The 20,354-nt window shown below is 32.3% G+C and overlaps 1 protein-coding gene across 2 annotated transcripts in view; it reads right to left on the reverse strand.

Annotated features, from left to right (window-relative positions):
• Window positions 1-16,307, reverse strand: part of LOC123671145 — a 52,806-nt gene extending 36,499 nt beyond the window's left edge. Inside the window, exon 1 of one of the 2 annotated variants that reach the window (XM_045604841.1) lies at window positions 16,190-16,307. The gene's annotated coding sequence lies outside the window, so the exon portion shown is untranslated. Of the gene's footprint in view, window positions 1-15,607; window positions 15,868-16,189 lie in introns of those variants that run through there. The other variant, XM_045604840.1, reaches the window with a different exon arrangement.
• Between the last annotated feature and the right edge of the window lie 4,047 nt (window positions 16,308-20,354).

Here is a 20,354-nt window from a genome sequence, read left to right on the forward strand (position 1 = left end):
GACTCGTATCAAGAGGTTTCATTCGCCTGAGTGCATTCGTTTGGGATATACAGGGTGATGTTCTTCTTATGAGTGAAATTTCACAGTTCAATAACTTTTTATTCAATCGACCGAATAATTTCAAATTTTGAAGTTTTGTCACTCTTCACTATCGCCTTCCTTCCATAATCCTGAAATCGAATAACTCAGATCCGGACTAGTGAAATTCTAGACCTTTTCAATTTTCATGAATATCGGATCACCTTACACGTGAACATTATGATTTTTTTTTTCGTTTCCGTAACCACAAAGAATGATTTCAAAACAGAAATTCTAATTTTCTGCTCGACATGATTGAAATTTCATAGTTAACAAGTTAACAATTTATTCTAGACAATATTTCCGGTGATATATGAGGAGCATCATATTGCGAGAATCTAACTGAGGATTTTTTTTTTGAACTACTGATCCTGGATTTACCTCTGAGCCCATACGTGAAAATTACAGGAATTGTTGATTCCATCCCTAGTGAATTGCAAACTGCAAAATTCGAAATAATTCCACCGATAAGTTCAATTCTATTCAACCTCACTCATAAGTGAATGTTTATTGATTACCCTGCTTGACGGTGCCTAGAGGAGATTTAAAATTTTCATTATGAATTGATTTTTTCTGTTTACGAAAACTCCCTACTCAACTACGACTATTTTTTTCAGCCATAAACATAAAAAAATCATATTGTTCACATACAGGGTTATTGGATATCACCGGAAATATAACCTAAAATTTTGCTAGTCCGGCATTCGTAAAGAGGGCAAAATTTATCAACTATAAAATTTCACTCATAAGGGTATGTTGTTTGATCACAACTGACTGTCGACCTTGTATGAGCCTTAATGTAAAAAGATTTTAAATAACATGTCACAAGCAGATATTGACTTAATAATTTTTTCGATTCGTAAAAATGTTCAGCTTCAGTTTCCAGTCTACATATTAATGGACTTTCTTGTAAATATTATGATTTTACTTCTGATGGTAAACCACATTTGCCAAAAGATCAATTTCTAGACATTATTTCTTCAGGGTAAAACGCTTCTAATGTCAGTGTGTATATTTTAAGTTAACGTTCTGCATTGTAAAATGAAAATGGTCCTTTGGAGAGAGAATTTCACGATTACCATGGAAACAAATTCCAGGAATTAATAAAGTTTGACTAAAGTTTCATTATTATCTTCATTAATTGCAATAATCTAAAAAAATAATTTGAATCATCCCATGAAAGCTAACCCTTAAGTTTATTAGTTTGGAATTCCAAATATCCCGTAGTTATTAGAGAAGAATTTCATAGAAATTGGAGAGATAAATATTTTATTGAGTGTCTCAATTATGTAAGACAATTCTAAAATTTGAAATAGTCAAGTAACCATTTTTCATCATTCTGGTCGAACTTTTCAAAACGTGTTTTCATCAAAATTGGGTAAACTGAGACATGCATGCATAAAGAAGTTGTTCGTATATCAAAGAAGCACAAAATATAATTGAATAGAAAATAGGTTTATTTGTCTCATATAAATTGCTTGAACAGATAATATTGATACCTCTATTCTTCCAATATAAAGTAGTCGAAAACCGATATTGACACAAATGCAATTAAATATCTTATGAGAGACTCCACTTCTCATAACTCAAATAAAAGAAAACTGATCCTTTGAGCTTCTTATTTTCTATTATCATAAATTAAACAGTGGGGTATCTTCGTCCTTATTTTATTGGAAGACGCAGTAGAAATGGATATTAACACAGGTTGGAGTGTGGGATGTAACTAGAACAGAAAGCATCCAATTAAATTTTAATCGTTACCCAAATGACGTTTAAATCGAATTAAATCTCAAACATGATGATTAAAACAAACGTAAAGACTTGGTTATCCAGGAGGGTGAAAGATGACATATACTACCTAGTGCTGTTAATGCAATTTTACTTTGATAATCATGACACTTATTATGTGGGGTTAAGGTGAATAATTTGCTTGAAGGGACAATTTAGATGAAATCGTCTTATAGAAGATGAAAAGGATAATCGCTTTGTTGTAATTGATAAACGCTTTATTGTGGGCTAAACTTGTTTGGTAGCCACTTCTCCAAAACCCGTCTTTGAGAAAACGAATTAAATAAAATGGTAGATTACTTTTATCATTTCATTATTTCCAGACTCAAAGAAAGGGGGAAGGCTAGAAAAATTAGAAGTTGAAGGTTATTTTTTTGAGGGACGCAAGCATCAGCTGCAAAAAGGTATTTAATTCTCAATCTTTAGATTTAATCTTTAATCCTTAGAGTTCATCGATTACTGAATTTATTACTTCTGGAAAACTTTACTGGGGTTTTGGAATATAGCCCAATATTTCCCAAAACTTCCCAAGGTGGTTCAAAGTACTCAGTGAAACATAAAAAAAAAATTATGTTAAAATCGCTCTTACCTCAAATTCATGAAGAAAGATCGACAAATCCAAATGCAACAAATGATAAACCTTTTCTTACTACACATCCGATTTGAGACATAGGAGTTTGGTACAAAAACATTCCTCTAGGTATAAATCAAAATACGAAACATGCGTTCATTGAAATTACAGGCATTCGAGTGCATGCTTCTTAAAAATCCATTCAAATATATCGAAAGCATCAATTTAAAAATGCTATTTCATACTAGATATAAAATATCTTCTGAAACTTGCTCAACATCTTAGAGAGGACAATCATAGATTTGCTGCAAATCAAAATTCTCAGAAAATAGAATCAGATCAGATCAATCATCATATTGGATTCCATCTGTTGTAATTGGGATGAATAATCTTCAAATAATCAAGTGCAGCAATGGTAGTTTTCACTTTTTCGACTAATTTTCTCGTTAAATAGTTATATGTCAAATACCACTCCAGATAAAATAGCAGAAACAATTCCACTAATGTAATATGCAACTTTGTTACTTTTTGGCCATTTCGCTGTCCTGATGAAGGAGGTTCTTGATTTCAATACAAGAGTCACTCATGGAATTGCCACACAACAAGCTTTCATATTACAATGGAGACATTTTGGCATTAATACTTTATCTCTATAGTGGTATTACATATGAATTAATTTTGCGGAAATATTAAGGTAATTTTACTTTCAATTCTGTCGAGTCGAGACCAAAACAATCAAACAAAGATATTACTTATTTCAATACACAGCGTTCGAAATATGTAAAAGTTTTCGCTTACTTTTAGAATAGTTGCTAAAGTGGAAAACGTTCTGCGCAAGTTGCTGATATACAAACTATCGCAAAAACACCTAGCGTGCTTTGCGCTATCTGAATTCAAATTGGCCAGAAAAATCTTTGAAGGGGTAATGTTGTAGAAGTTCCACTACACTGCCTTCTTATAGTGATGCTGATATGTTGGTTCTGAGAAAGCACCATGAATGAAAATCTTCTTTTATAACGGAAGGATTCATGAAGGATTTCATCGGAAACAAAAAGAAAATTTCGAATTCATTTACAAGCTGTACATTGAAAAGTAGGTGAAGTTTTGTGGTGAAATCTCTTTCGTGTTTAGTCATTATTCTGAAACATTAACATCGGATACTCATACAGGTAATACCAACTACACGAGAAGAGTTAATCCTAAATCAATTATAATTTTTTGCTCACACTAACCTATGTAGGTATAAACATTTAAAAGCGTCAAAATGACTTAATTTTGTGGCCATTTCCGAGGCTAAGGGCTGCTAAACTGCATTTTGTGTGCTCTATAACCGTCTGAAAAATGGTCACTTCGCGTGTGGCTGTACATAAAGCTATTTTAAGACCTGTTTCCACATATAGGTAATACAGAATTGGAATTTTAACAAGGGTATGAAATAAAAAATATGAATATTAGGAACAAGGTTTCAACTATAGGCTCGTATGTTTTACTATTTTTTCAATTCATCAAACTACTATGAAGAAATTATGGAGTGAACTGATAGATCGAATAAAAATTCTTTCAATTCCTGGGAACTTGTAGCTTGGTATATGTGTGCCAGTCCAGGGATTTTAGAGTGGGAAGAGCTCGGCGTAGTGTATTATGAGTTGTTAAAACCAAGTAAAAAAATCACAGGCGATCGTTATCGAACGCAATTCATGCGTTTGAGCCGAGCATTGAATGACAAACGGTCGCAATACAACGAGAGACATGATAAAATGATTTTACAGCATAATAATTCTCGACCCCATGTTGCGAAAGTGGTCAAGACATACTTGGAAACGTTGAAATGGGAAGTTCAACCCCACCCGTCAAATTCTCTAGTCTTTGCTCCCTCGGACTATCTTTTGTTTCGATCAATGGCACACGACCTGGCTGACCAGCTCTTCCGGTCTTATGAAGAAGTAAAAAATTAGATCGATTCGTGGATCGCTTCAAAAGATGACTAGTTTTGTCAACGTGGGATTCGTACGCTGTCCGAAAGATGGGAGAAAGTAGGGGCCTGCGAAGGACAATACTTTCAATCATATATGTATAACCAGTTTTTTACATTATATTATCGAATTTCGGAAAACAGAATCGGTTGAAACAAAATTGTACGCCTATGTAATTTCCAAAGAGATATGATGATTTTAATTAAAATTGAGCATTCTTCCAGAGAATATTGATTCATGAAATGAAATCGTTTTTATTTTATTACTCCATTTGGAAAAGGTAAGCTATTATTATGTATTTCTTTCTCAATAGTAAATTCAATACGTGAATGTTTGGAGTAAAATATATGATTTTAATTTCCAGAAGGAAGAAAAAAGTCGTATTACTATGGGTATCTTAGAAGCGAAAAGACATATTCCACAACTCATTCAATTAAAAAACTACATATGAACAGGGTTTTCCGATCATCGAAGCATCGAATTTGGTGAGAGGCTCTCAATGTAGATGCTTTCGAGATTTATAAGAGAAAAAAACTTCAAGTTCGAGTTACAGGGTGTTTCTGGAAAATGACTGTTTCAAATATTTCTTGGTTAATACCAAGAAAACCATTTTATCTTGGTTTCTGTTCCAGATATCCAAAGAATTATAAAGTATTTTTTCAGGAATTTTCATAGTTCATATTATATTCATAACAGATCATGGAAATTAATTACTATTTCAGAGATATAGAGGAGAGTTGGTGCATTTTGAATGGGACACACTATATATTCAACGCAGTTGTTTAGCGGCAGATTTTTAGAAAAGCGAAATGCTTTTGGTGAGCATCGAATTTGGTACACCCTGTTGAATTGCGTGAATATTATTATGACAACATAGACTCTGACATAACTTGTCAATTCTCTGGGGATTTTCTTTCGAAAGTTACTTTGTTTACATCCACAAAAAATTAAAATTGAGCACAAATTTTGCATCGACGAGTTTTTTTGATATTCCTTAATTCCTTTCGATTCCGAATTAGAAAATTACTAACATTGACTGAATTATGTTCGATAATCAGAACAAATAACCTCGGGTGATAACTTTAAAGAATCCTGTAGGATATAAAAACTTTCGGGGGAAATTCGCATGGTTGGCGTATGACTAGACAAACGAAATCGTCAACAAAAAATCTGAAAACGCAAATAATAATAAAAATAAATAATAAAATACTGAGACTTTGAAATGTTTTATTTGTTCATTTGTTGGTGTGTAGTTATTCATACATTGTTGCTAATTTGTCACAACATAAGCCATGAGTTTCTGGAAAATACTTGAGAAGGTTTGTCACAATATTGGGAAATACAAATATTCAATCAGTAGAACAGAATATTTTTTCAATTTGATCTCAATGTATGATTTTTCTGAGACAATAGTGAAATTCCACTGGGTTAAATGACCTGCGGGACATTTAAATCTACTGATCCCTTGAAAAATGTCTACTGTATGCGGAAATTTCCATCAAATTCCAATATTTCACTATACAGGGTGTTGAATTTCAGCTTGTGAAAAGTCCCAAATTTTTTAAATACGGACCTGATTTTTTGATCAGTTTAAATATTAATCGAGGGACCTAATGGAGTCCGATTGTGCTTTTCAAATATCAATCAAATATGGTGGTTCAAATGTTATAAAGAATTGAAAATATCGGTGAATTCATTAACCACCCTGTATCTCGGTTATGGGGAAGATTAGACATATCATATATAGGTTTTCAGACTCGTTTAGGGTAGCAATACTCAGGTTAACGTATGTAAATTCAACAAAGGAACACCCTGTATAATATATTGATATAGGAGTGCTTTTTAAATCCTCTTTCATTTCATAGGCCATATCCGACATCAACATCATAATTTCCAATAATTCCAATTCCTATACTCCGGTAAATATGAAAGATAATTGGAAATCAATCAATACTTCCTAGAAGTAATTCTTTCAAGTCATATTAAAATAGAAACTCAATAACACTTCATGTTCAGATACTCATGATTATGATATTGAAAGCCTGAAAGTTTCCTTATATTCATGCAATTTCCGAAACCGAACATCAAAGCCTGGAATGAATATGTAATGAACACGATCGTTTATGCGGAGTGAAATACCGCGTGAAAAATATAAAACAAAAATTACGATGAACTTTCAGAGTTTTGAAGCTTACTATTACCTATATTCGATTTGATGGAGTTATTAGAATGCCTCACCTATCAAATGGTGATGTTAAATAAATTCAATGCAGATCATCTCAATACGTGATGTCGAAAATGAATATTGATCTAGACTAACGAAATTTTAATGAATGATACTGGGGTCTAATGTTGTAGAACTACATTATTTTATAAAATAAGAAAAAGTTTTTTCGATATTTATTCTTATTTTCTATGGTTCTGCTATCGCGATTAACATTGAATAATTAAATGAAGCTTGGACCTCGGCTTGGACTTATTTTTCAACATCTAATTTCTGCACTTCATTTTGATCGAATATGTAGTTTTGAAATTATGAGAAAATCAAAATTTACTATCTCAAAAATTGTTTTACTTGTTCACATTGCGAAACTCACTGATTTAGCGTCAGAATCCTTTGAGTGCTCGTCAATCTGTCAATCATGTAGTGTTTACACTCTGGAAATCACAGAACTGTATAGGAAGACAGGTATAAATTAAATGCGAGTTATTTTTATGGAGTTTCTAAATATTCAATAATCCTGAAATTCAGTATGACTATTCTTGTGATTAATATTTATAAAAGAATCAATTTTTGTTGTTCCAGCTATATTTGTTTTTTTTTTTTTCGTTGAATTGTTGAATTTTGCAATTTTGTCACCTTTCATTTATTTTATATTTTATTTTACACAGACCATAGCTGAAATATTACGGAAATAATACTTAATTTCATCGCCAGTGAATTGCGATTCATCGTTTTCCTATGATGTGTGATCCACTGAAAAAGGCCAATTGAACAATCAAATTTGACATCCCTGACCTGATCCATATAGCGATTCGTTCTGTTACCGAATTGAGAAATGCCTTTTAAAAAATTTCCAGCTTTAATATCACAAAAGCATGGACAATATTCGATTATACACCGATTCACGAAACGTAATTCTAAAACATCACGAGAGCGCAGCTCGAGTGCGCGAACTACGTCGAGTGTAGAGATTCGAATAATCGAAATATATTGTCTATGCTCGAGATGGTATTCGCTACGATCATATATCGAATAATTTCAATAACTACAACCCCTGCATTTTGATATTTCAATGGCATTTCACTGAGCGCAATTTCTAATTGAGTGGAGTAGTTTGTGAAAAACATAGGTTTATCCTTAGTTCTAGTTTTTCCTCGATAACTTTTGTACTTTTTCATTTAAGGTATAGAATTTGCTTAAGTAACCCCCTTATTTTATACGTATAATTGACTGAAAGAATAGAAAATATAGGTTTAAATTTCAAAGTCTTGAGTTTTGATGAATTTGATTTGTCCCAAGTTCATGATATAATCATCCTGCAAATTTTTGGTCCGAACCAAAAACAGTCTTATTATTCTACGTATTGGCAGAATCGAAAATGTAGGAGGTTTTTCCGAAGAAAACCTTTTCTGCTGAAATATTTAATAAAATGTGAGTCCTCGTCGCAACTATGTTTTCAAAAGAATCTCATTAACTCATACACCGTTGAGTTCATACCTAAGGAAAGGCATATTACTGAAATTGTCACCAAATAAGCTATTGGATAATGTTATAATATACTGGGTGTGCCATTCGAAATAAAAAAAAATTATATTTAGTTTGTTTCAGTTATAACCGAAAGTACTAGTGGTCTGAAAATATTTTAGGAAGAAACATCAATATGCAAATTTTCTAGATAAACGTCTAATATACCATCACGGTGAAACAGCCTGTATAAAAACGTCCTGATGTATATCGATAACAAAAACAGTAAGAACCAATAAATGTGGCATATCTAGAACCTGTAATCGCTCTTCCAATATATCCGTTTCTCAATGAAACAGCCTGTATATAATTTCTGACAAAAGCCATGAATGGCTAACAAATATTGTTCTTCAGAAACGGAAATAAAATAAACAGATTAAGGTCGATATATACGGTGACAAACATCACAATCAGCTAAGATTGAAGGTGTCAAAAGAGTTCTAACGTTGACGAATTAGGGATTATCTTGTTTGAGGGGTGGAATTAAACGTAGCACATAATTCTCTATCGCCACTCGATCAAGCCCGAGGAGAAGATACAGCGATCTTCGTGGCTTCTAAGCACAGTGGGGAGCTAAACTAATTGATCAAACCTAATGGAATTATGAACCATTGAATTTTTCATTCATTACAAGTAGTTGGGGAGTTTGAATATAAGTGGAAGGATGTAGCGCTTTTGAGGTATTATTACTTCGCTATTAGACAGTCCAGAGTCCAGATCACGTGAATTTTTAATGGTGTCGCTTGAACCTGCACTTGTTATCGTCATTCGTCATAGGAAAATCATTTATTTTGTGACAGTTTGTAAGTTTAAAGCTAAATGTTAACTTTTTGTTGATTTGTGCTGTCTGAACCGAATAAAAATGCAGATTGAAGATGGTAAAATCATCTGCCATGGCGATGTTCACAGCCACCTACCATACATGTAATAGACATTTATGTTCAATCAAATTATTGTCCACTGTTAAATCTACAATCCGAATATGCAGATTGCAGAGGAAACCAACTTGGAACTTCTTTCTCTTTTGCAGTTAGGCTATTAGCCTTTTACTGCTCAATCTCAATATAATTAACCTCCGTTGAGCTATTTTGATCTGCTCTAGCAGGTGGAATTACGCCACTCAGAACGTTTATGTAATCATTACACAATCTCTGTACCAGTTAAAGTTTGGCTTTAACACACACTTCCTAAGGAAGTGCCATCTTTGGTCTTTTATGCTTTCTAGAGGCTTTTTCATCATAGTCGCAAGCCTTCCTTATAAGTGGGTTTGCGTGATTCTTCATTTTACTGAATGTCTTCACGCTCAGGTCTTTTGGATGATCGTCTAGGAAGGGTATTTGCAGGTGTTCATGTATCCGTACGTTGCTGACAAACCATGGTGCATTTACGACTCATCTCAGGATCGTATTCTGCACGACTTGAAGTCTCTGCAGATGGATGCCCAAGCCGGGCATGCGTAAGTCATGACCGGCCGAATGGTAGACTTATAGAGAAGAAGCTTGTTTGACATTTTGCTGCTTTTGCAAAGTAGCGGTTGCAACGCTCTTACTGAACATTAGGACGTGTTCTTGGGTATCTTTTTTTTGGCTGAAAAGAACGACTTCGTTCTTCTCAGAGTTTACTTCAATTGTCCATGAAGCAAACCAAGATTAAAGTCTGTTGATAGCTTCTTGTAGGTACTTCACCACGAACGCAGAGGAAATCACAATACACTATGTTCTCTTATGACTAACAGTAATACGACGCAAACGTCGAATTTTATTTTTTACAGGTCACTGGAGTGCCGAATGCAGCAGTGATCTAAGCTTAGCCGAAATGAGGCACATGATCAAAAGGTCACTTAAATTTTCAAAAGGAGATGAAAATGAAATAATCAGTGGATACTGAAGAGAGAATTCAAATAAGAGTGCTCTGTTCATAATGTAGTACAGGGTGGACTAAACCCAAGTTGAACATATTTGAAGGGTAAATTCTATTTCTCTACTAAATAGACGAAAACGGATGTTGGTCTCTGAGGGCCCATTTCATGAGAAATAACTCTGGTCGCGAAATTCATAGGGTACTTTGTCATTTTCAACATAATCAGCTTATTGAGCAAGCAATTCGTGATGTTATTGATCATTTTCGCACTAATTTTAGTCTTCTCGATTCAGAGCCATCAACAATACAAAGAAATTTGTTTTGAACGTATTGAAAGGTCTATACGTTCAAGAATCAAAGCCAATGACCATCGTTTACGTCGCTTATTTGCTTATTGGGCTAATTTGAATCTGTTCGAAGATGAGTATTTTTAGTTTAGGGATGAATCTCATTTCTGGCTTGATATCTCGGTCAATAATCGAAATTGTTGGAGCAAAGACAATCCTCAAGCCATTAACGAATCACCATTACATAAATTAAAATTGACTATTTGGTTGCAGTTGGCTGAATTTTTGTTTCCAAAATTTCTTCAGCTAGAAATCAACTTCATTTGATTCCATAGAAACTTGCCATACAGCAAGAATCGAAGCCAAATGACCATCGTTTACGTCGCTTTTTTGCTTATTGGGCTAATTTGAATCTGTTCGAAGATGAGTATTTTTAATTTTGGGGATGAATCTTATTTCTGGTTTGATATCTGGGTCAATAAGCGAAATTGTTGGAGCAAAGACTATCCTCAAGCCATTAACGAATCACCATTACATAAATTAAAATTGACTGTTTGGTTGCACTTGGCTGAATTTTTGTTTCCAAAATTTCTTCAGCTAGAAATCAACTTCATTTGATTCCATAGAAACTTGCCATACAGCAAGAATCGAAGCCAAATGACCATCGTTTACGTCGCTTTTTTGCTTATTGGGCTAATTTGAATCTGTTCGAAGATGAGTATTTTTAATTTTGGGGATGAATCTTATTTCTGGTTTGATATCTGGGTCAATAAGCGAAATTGTTGGAGCAAAGACTATCCTCAAGCCATTAACGAATCACCATTACATAAATTAAAATTGACTGTTTGGTTGCAGTTGGCTGAATTTTTGTTTCCAAAATTTCTTCAGCTAAAAATCAACTTCATTTGATTCCATAAAGACTTGCCATACAGCGTGCTTAACCACTAATTTGATGTAGAATCAATTTAATGACAACTTTATTTAAAGGACTGGCCCACTCGTTCGTGCGACTTAATGCCTATCGATTATTTTTTATGGGGCTAATAGTTATGTTAAGTCATTTTATTATGCCGGCAAACCAGCAACCCATGAAGCATTGGAAGCCAATATTCAAGCCACTATTGACGCTATACAGCAATATTCATTGAAAAAAGTATTAAAAAATTGTACTGATCGAATGGACTAGCCGCAGCGGACATGTGCTGGAAATTATATTCAAAAATAAATGCCATAAAATATTTAACAGATCATAATAATAAAAAATTTATTTCAACAAAATTTCTGTTTGCATTATTATTTAAACTTCCCAGCCACTTAAAAAACACCCAATACAATATGAGGAAAAATAATGTTGGGAGAAACTTCGATTTAATCCCTATTAACAATCCTTTTTCATCCTGCTTATCAGAAAAGATAAAATGATAGGTAATCAATCTAATTAGATCGAGATGAAGGGGTAGCTCATTATTCCAAGTTTACTTCTTTACGAATTTAGTTAGTAACCTTTAGTTCTTGAAAAGAATATTATCGGCGCTGAACACGAGAAAATTCCACAAAAAATAATTTCGGATATTTCACCATTTATTCAAGTTCAGTTCCAAATCTCGGTATTTTCCAGAAGATTACTTTTCATTGAACAATACACACACGCACACGGAGTTCCAGTAATGATTGGATCGCTTGATTTAGTATAGATAGCACTATCTGAAAACCATCCTGATAATAATAAAAATAACTTTGAATTTAATTTCAATTTCTCGAAAGCTTTTAACCGGTATAAGCGTGTCTGAATATCACCACCTACGTCCAATGTTTGGATTAGGCTTATGTAATCATCCCAAATGTTTGATATTTGAGTAACCGATGCTTTCGAATGATGGGGTTCTGCATCTGGGCTAACGTCAGAGAGTGCAAATAAAAAAAAACGGAAGCAGTGAAAAAGCGAAACCTGAATAGAAAAAAAATATGAATTTGTTCTATTTTATATTTGTTCGATATCGATTACGTTATAAATAATCATATAATTTATACAATCATGATTCTTGAACTACAAATGATTTCGTAAATATTTTACATGATTTCATTAATTTCTAAAAAAATCATGATTTGATAATAATCCAGACTTAATAATTTCACAAATTATCCGAAATATCTCAAACAATAAGGTTCCACCCACTGATGCCGAATTCGTCTTCAAATTTGATTGTGTCCGTCCGTTTGTTAACACAAATTCGATTCTCTTTCATTTATTTATTTTTTTTTAAACTAGAAAATCAAAAAAAATAATTGTTTTCAATCTCAGTTCTGTCCAGCCTGACAAGATAACTTTGGAATGGAAAAACCTAGAAACTTGAAATTTTCAGGGTAGCTTCAGATCCCGGTTATTTTGATGGAGTAGAAAATCTAAATATTGGTTGCGTAAATACAGGGTGATTCACCACGATAGTCTGTTAGGCGTTTATGTAAAACTAAACATAATTTTTGCTGAAAATTCGCATACTGAGGTTCAAGAAAATGATCTTACTCCCTTAAATATTTTCAGACCTCTAAAATTTCCGGTTATACCGGAAACAGACTACTACTTTCTAATAACAAATGGCTCACTCAGTATATTATTACATAATTAGATAGCTTATGTGATGACAACTTCAGCAATATGCCTTTACTTGTCTATAAACTCAACGGTTCATGAGTTGATGAGATTCTTATGAAACAAATGGTTATAACGAGGACTCACGTTTTTTTTATTTTTTGTGTGGGAAAGGTTTTTTTCGAAAAAACCTTTTCCATTTTCGATTCTGTCAATATTATAAGACGGTTTGGACCAAAAATGTACAGAATGTTCAAGAGAAGAACATGAACTCGGACAACTCAAATTTAAAAAACTCAAGATTTTCAAATTAGACCCTAAATTTTTTAGTTTTTTAGTCAATTCTACGTATAAGAAGAGGAGGGGGTTTCTTGAGCAAACCCTACAACTAAAATGAAAACTTCAAGAGCTATCGAGTTATCTTGGTATTGAATTCCTAAATGCCCTGCATAAATATTTATATTTCCTTCTGACGTTCTTACTCAAAAAGTCTTTGAAAAAACAGTTTCAAAGGCGAAATTAATGAACTATACCCATCAGTTGTTCAGGAATTAGCATAATATGACACTTAATGGATTGAAGGAACATAGATCAATTTTGCAAGTTGGATTCCACATAATCAGTTTTTTGGAAATATTTGAGGATTTTGAAAATAAATTATTTTGTTTTATCTAGTATAAGTTCCTGATGGTCTTGTCGCATATTATTCGAGGAAAGAATTTTCTAGCTGTTTTATTGAAGTTTGAAGCATTTTTGCAATTTCGCGAATGATCTTTTTTCAACGAAATCACTCGCCTAGACGGCTTGATAGACCACAGATGAAAAAGAAAGAATGTACGAGAAATCTAACGAGATCTTTTTTCAATCTATGCAAGTTTAGGAAAACCAGATTAGGCATCCTTTTGTTTTGCGTAAAAATATGAAAGACAGTTCAAAAACGAATGAGGTAAATGTTAATTACAATTCATATGTTTGTGGAACGGAAAATCGAAAACATTCAATTCAGTAACACTGATTCGTCTCAACGTTACCCTCGAAAAATAAAAAAATATTTTAGGAGTTTACGATATAGTCGCTTCAGCTACCATTTTTAATCATAACAGTTATTGAACAAGACGATAAATTTGTTCTTAATACTTGAGAGTGTCTTTGCAATTTGTTTACGATGCAAATACGAAATGTAAGAATTAACACAAGAAGAAGAAAACCTGCCATCAGATGTAGATGATGCAGTGTTGGAAGCAAAAAGTTTATAGATGCCTCGAAAATCTAGGAAGATGTATGAAGACGAATACCAGTCCGTTAAAAAGTGGAAAAGCATCAAGAATATCAATGGCGAGTTCAATTTGAATGAATAAAAAAAGTTGAAACATTTTATATATCTTGATGTTAAAGTAGTACACTATCTACTATTACGGTTGAAGTGATACTTTATCTACTCAAAAGAGTTTCTATAATAACATTTTAACATTAGCTATAGAATAAAGTATTTAAATTCGAAATACTGTAGAAGAAAATAATTAAAAACTGTGTTACACAAATTCCGAAATATAAAACAAAATTGAGATTTAAAATATGATTTACTCAAGAATAAATAGAAGCATTAATTTTCACAAATTCAATTTTTTTTATATTATAAATAAGTCGTTAAAGTTTGAAAAAACTTCTCACTAAAAATCTCTAACACACGAACTGGAATATCCCCAAATTTTTTTTTCCAAAATTTAAGAATCGAACAAGCACAAACATCAGAAATAATAATGGAAAAGTATATTGAAGAATAGGACTGATCGAATGGACTATGTAACTCATATTTAAAAAATAAATGCCATGAATTTATCTACCGGATTTTATATTAAATATAATAATAATAATATAATACAAAATTGAGATTTAAAATATGAGTTACTCAATATTAAATATAAGCAAATTTTCTTTATATTTTAAATATCTAAGTCGTTAAAGTTTGAAAAAACTTTTCACTCTAAATTTCTAACACACAAACTGGAATTTCCCCAATTTTTTCTTTCCAAAATTTGAGAATCGAACAAGCACAAACATCAGGAATAATAATGGAAAAGTATATTGAAGAATAGGACTGATCGAATGGACTATGTAACTCATATTTAAAAAATGAATGCCATGAATTCATCTACCAGATTTTATATAAAATATAATAATAATATAATATAATACAAAATTGAGATTTAAAATATGAGTTACTCAAGATTAAATATAAGCAAATTTTCTTTATATTATAAATATCTAAGTCGTTAAAGTTTGAAAAAACTTTTCACTAAAAATTTCTAACACACAAACTGGAATTTCCCCAATTTTTTTTTTCCAAAATTTGAGAATCGAACAAGCACAAACATCAGAAATAATAATGGAAAAGTATATTGAAGAATAGGACTGATCGAATGGACTATGTAACTCATATTTAAAAAATGAATGCCATGAATTCATCTACCAGATTTTATATAAAATATAATAATAATATAATATAATACAAAATTGAGATTTAAAATATGAGTTACTCAAGATTAAATATAAGCAAATTTTCTTTATGTTATAAATATCTAAGTCGTTAAAGTTTGAAAAAACTTTTCACTAAAAATTTCTAACACACAAACTGGCTTTTCCCCAAATTTTTTTTCCGAAATTTCGGAAACGAACACGCACAAACATCAGAAATAATAATGGAAAACTCACCGGAAAAGTCTGGAGTTCTGGAGGGTTTCGGCTCTGAACGCACCTGTTGAGCGAACGATTTGAATGGGAAGAGTGGAGACTAGAAGAGAAGCTGTGGACGCGCTTTTATAAGCTTGAAAGTTATCGAAAGACGCCGACGCTGGGACGAGGGGGCGTTTGGTCCCGAACTAGTAACAGGATAACGAGGAATCATTTTGACTTTACGCAATCAGTGGGAGGGATAACTTGCACTATTTTGTTTTATACTAATATTGGAAAAATCCCATTATTTTAAATGAAGCGGTCACTTCTGACGGTTTCTCATTATTTCAATAAAAAAATTCCAAGAACTTTGGAAAAGTTTAAGGTTGAAGAATACAACAATGTGTTGAAACTTATTTATCCCATTAATTTATATAATCTGATGTATTGGGTATTTGATTTGTGGAGATTGTCTTTTACTAACATTTTTTATTTTGATTTTTATTAACGTCAAAAATATGAACAAACGTTTCGGGCTGAACCCTTCCTCAATGTCTAAAAAAAAACAATAATAAATTACAAACATCATATATAATAAACAAACAGATAGAGATTCATTACCTTTTTGAGTGATATAAATTATACTTATTCCAACATTTAGTCTGGAAATCAAAACGTCAGCGTTAACTTGTCACCTTGTGTTGTCGAATACTGAATTTCACGAGCATCAAATGTTAGAATGTGTTTTATTAGTTTTATTATTAATTTGTATTACGTTTTATTTTTTGTATCAATGTCGAATGAATTTTGTTAAGTGCCTTTATGTCTGTTTTATCATTTCAATTGAGCAAAATCAAAATTCAATAAATGATAGAACAGACATAAAAGGACTTAACAAAATTTATTCGACATTGATACAAAAAAACGTAATATCATACAAATTAAAAATAAATAGAATAAAACACATTCTAACATTTGATGCTCGAGAAATTCAGTATTCGACAACACAAGGTGACAAGTTAACGCTGACGTTTTGATTTCCAGACTAAATGTTAGAATAAGTATAATTTATATTACTCAAAAAGGTAATGTATCTCTATCTGTTTGTTTATTATATATGGTGTTTGTAATTTATTATTGTTTTCTTTTTAGACATTTATGAAGGGTTCAGCCCGAAACGTTTGTTTATATTTATGACGTTAATAAAAATCAAAATAAAACATTTCAGTAAAAGACAATCTCTACAGATCAAATACCCAATACATAAAATGTGTTGAGTGATCGCATCCATATTCAATATTCAATAAACGAGCCTTGAGAAAGGACAAATAGTGTCCGAAACGTTGATAAAGTTGTAAATGATTTAACATCAATATACACTTTGAATGATTCCAAATTCCTGTTATCATTTATTGAATACAACAATCTTTTGGAATTACCTATATAGTCCAGTTTTTCACAGGAAAGTTTTGGGGTAGTTTTGATTTCTTCGATTTCATATGGTTTTTGGGCTGCTGAATTAAAATCCGAGTTTGTCACCACAATATCGTGACGAAACATTGAAAAAAAATGCAAACATTTTATTATTTGGAAGTGTTTTGTATATAACTCGGAAAATATGAATTTTTCGTGAGTGGCCTTCATCTACAAAAATAAAGCATATAAAATTTCCTACAAATTTCTTTCATTGAGTTTTTTTGTCCGATGAACCGTTCGGGCACAAAATATAGTTGAAAATTGGCATATTTAACTGTCTCTGGAAAAACCCACTTTATAGGGTGATTTTGATTTCTTCGACTTCATATGTTTTTTGGGGTGTTAAATCGAAATCTGAGATTTTACACCGAAATTTCGGGCCGGAATATACAATAAAAAATAACGTTTTTTGGCATAAAACTCGAGAAATATCAATTTTTCGTGAATCACCTTACCATACAAAAACAAAACACATAAAATTTCCTTCATTCATGATGAATCCTTCAGGCACCAACAATAGTTGAAAATGCGTATTTCACTGTATCTGCGAAAACCCACTTCTTGGGGTTATTTTTGGGTCTATTTTATATTTTTTTTGGTGTTCTGTATTCGAATCTGAGTTTGTGACCAAAAAAAAAAAAAACTTCAAAATATTTAATGTTTGGAGTTTATTTTGCATCTAACTCTTAAAATATCAATTCTTCGTAAATGACCTTTTCCTACAAAAACAAGGCATATAAAATTCCCTACAAATTCTTTTCATCAAGTTCTTTTTTTTTGTCCAATAAACCGTTTTGGCACAAACGATAGTTGAGAATTGGCATATTTCACTGTCTCTGCAAAAAAACACTTTTTTTTGCATAAAACTCGCGAAATATCAACTTTTCATGAATCACCTTCCTATACAAAAACACAGTATATAAAATTTCTCCCATTAATTTTTTGTCCGATAAATCGTTCTGGGACAGACAACGATAGTTGAAAATTGGCATATTTCACTGTGTCTGCAAAAACCTACTTTTTAGGGTTGTTTTGATTTCTTCAATTTTATATGTTTTTTGATGTGTTAGATCTAAATCGGAGTTTGCCACCAAAATTTCGTGACGGAACATTGAAAAAATGCAAATGCAGGTGAATAAATTTCATTTTTGACGATTCTTTGTAAATAACTCGGAACATATCAATTTTTCGCGAATGACCTTTCCATACAAAAATAACGTAAATAAACAATTTTTTTTTTATTAAGGTTTTATGTCCGATGAACCGTTTTGGCTCAAACGATAGTTGAAAATGTGCGTATTTCATCTCTCTACAAAAACCCATTTTTCCACACCAAAACTTTATTTTATTATCAATGGCATGTCTTCTACTCAATAATTTCTTCTTTCAATACAATCCAGATGGATTTGAACTTAAGGCCATCATTTTTTCAGAAAAAACGAATTTTAGAAATTACTTTTGGAAATTTTAATAACTTCTTCATATTGTTCTCAATGAATATATTGAGAAAATAATACCGTCGTAGTATTTATGCAATAGAGTACTCAAATTCAAACTTTTGCATCCACGAAAAGTGGATTTTTTCCGAATTCTGTGCGAAAATCCGAAAAAATTTAAATGTTTCCCATTTTTTTGCATTTTTTCGAAGTTCCTACATGAAATTTTGATGAACAAAAAATGAAATTCAATTTGGAAACCGAAAAAAAATTATGAACACAGTAGGTTTTCCACCATTTTGAATTTTTTTCCACAGTTCTTCACCTTTTCTGAATTCCCAAAACACTGATAACGAGCTCTCGAAAGTTTCTGACTCATTTTATGTTATATGGTGTAGGTACTTTTTCGGAAATCACCCAGCATCTGTGAAACCAATATCCTGAGAGGGCATTTACCCCTAATCTCTATTGAGTTTGAGGTCCACTATCTCCCCTGAAACGTTGTTCCTTACGTCACCAGCCACCCTAAATATTAAGGTATTTTGCATTCTCTAACGATTCGAAAGTTTTATATTATGAACGAAAACCCAAAATAGCGCAATGGAAGGAAACGAAAGCCTTCATTATAATTTCATTCTATGAAGATTCATACTTTTATCGTAAGTTGCATACAGTAGAACGATATTGTTAATATTTGAACGAGAGCTGTATCGATAAAGCTGCAACATATGTGCTTCCTGTTCGTGTTCATGCTTCGATGGTCACTTAAAACGGTATTAGGAAAAAGGGTCTGGGGTTTTGTCGATAAATATTGAGCCAAAGCAAACATTGCGCAGATAAAATTAATAACAACATACTCAGCTATGATTTGATTATAATTAAAACATATTTAATGACGTAGATATTCTAGGATCTGATAATGGGCCAACTGATTACGTGTACAAAATCTGCAAAAACAATCAAGGGTGTAGATATGGCGAAATAATGGGCGTAATTGCCCCCCCATAACACTTTCAAAATACAGGGTGCCAAAAAGGTAACGCAAATCGTCAATAATTCTCGTACGAAGAATTATTAAGGAAAATCCTCGCACCTGTCGATTTTTAATTTCAAAAGCAATCTATCCTGAGCTTTTTTGAATTTGATATTTCTCACCCCCTACGCCCGGCATCCCTCTACTCAATTTTTTCAGGTGGGAATATATCAAATGAATATATCAAATGAAAGGTACATAATTTGATAACCTTCTCAACCGTGCGAATGAAAGGAAAATTGGTTGCACCGTTTTTTTTTAATAAAACATTAAAAAATGACCAATTGGGTATGATTACTCGCTTTTTGAAATAGATGAATTTTCTATTCAAGGATGGAAAATAAGTCAAGTCGTTCATCAGAACTTCTCGAAGAATTATTCGACGCAGCAACAGGTATGCTTCCGACTTATCTCTGAATTTTAAGTCAAAGGTCTTTCAAATTTTCTGACCGATTTTGGTAAACAATATTTTTTAAATGGCCCCACAGAAAATAGTCGAGAGTGTTTAAATCTGGAGATCGGGGTTCCCATTCAACTGATCCTCTCCTACCAATCCATATCTTAGGAAATGTGCCGTCAAGATACCACCTGACTTCAATTCCATAATAGGCGCACCATCTTGTTCGAACCAAAAAAAAAAACTATCGATTATTGGATTTCCCTGAATAATAATTAGTAAAAGAATGATGGTCTGATTGCACTTACTCCCTAATCATAAATTGTAAATTATTTCCAAATTTTTCATTAGAAAACGGCACAACCAATTCTACTTTTAGCGACATCGCTGTATATATAATCAAATTACCTTTCACACTCAAAGAAATTTACCAGGATATACAAC

Source organism: Harmonia axyridis, chromosome 1 (genome assembly GCF_914767665.1).
Source record: "Harmonia axyridis chromosome 1, icHarAxyr1.1, whole genome shotgun sequence".
NCBI lineage: Eukaryota > Metazoa > Arthropoda > Insecta > Coleoptera > Coccinellidae > Harmonia > Harmonia axyridis.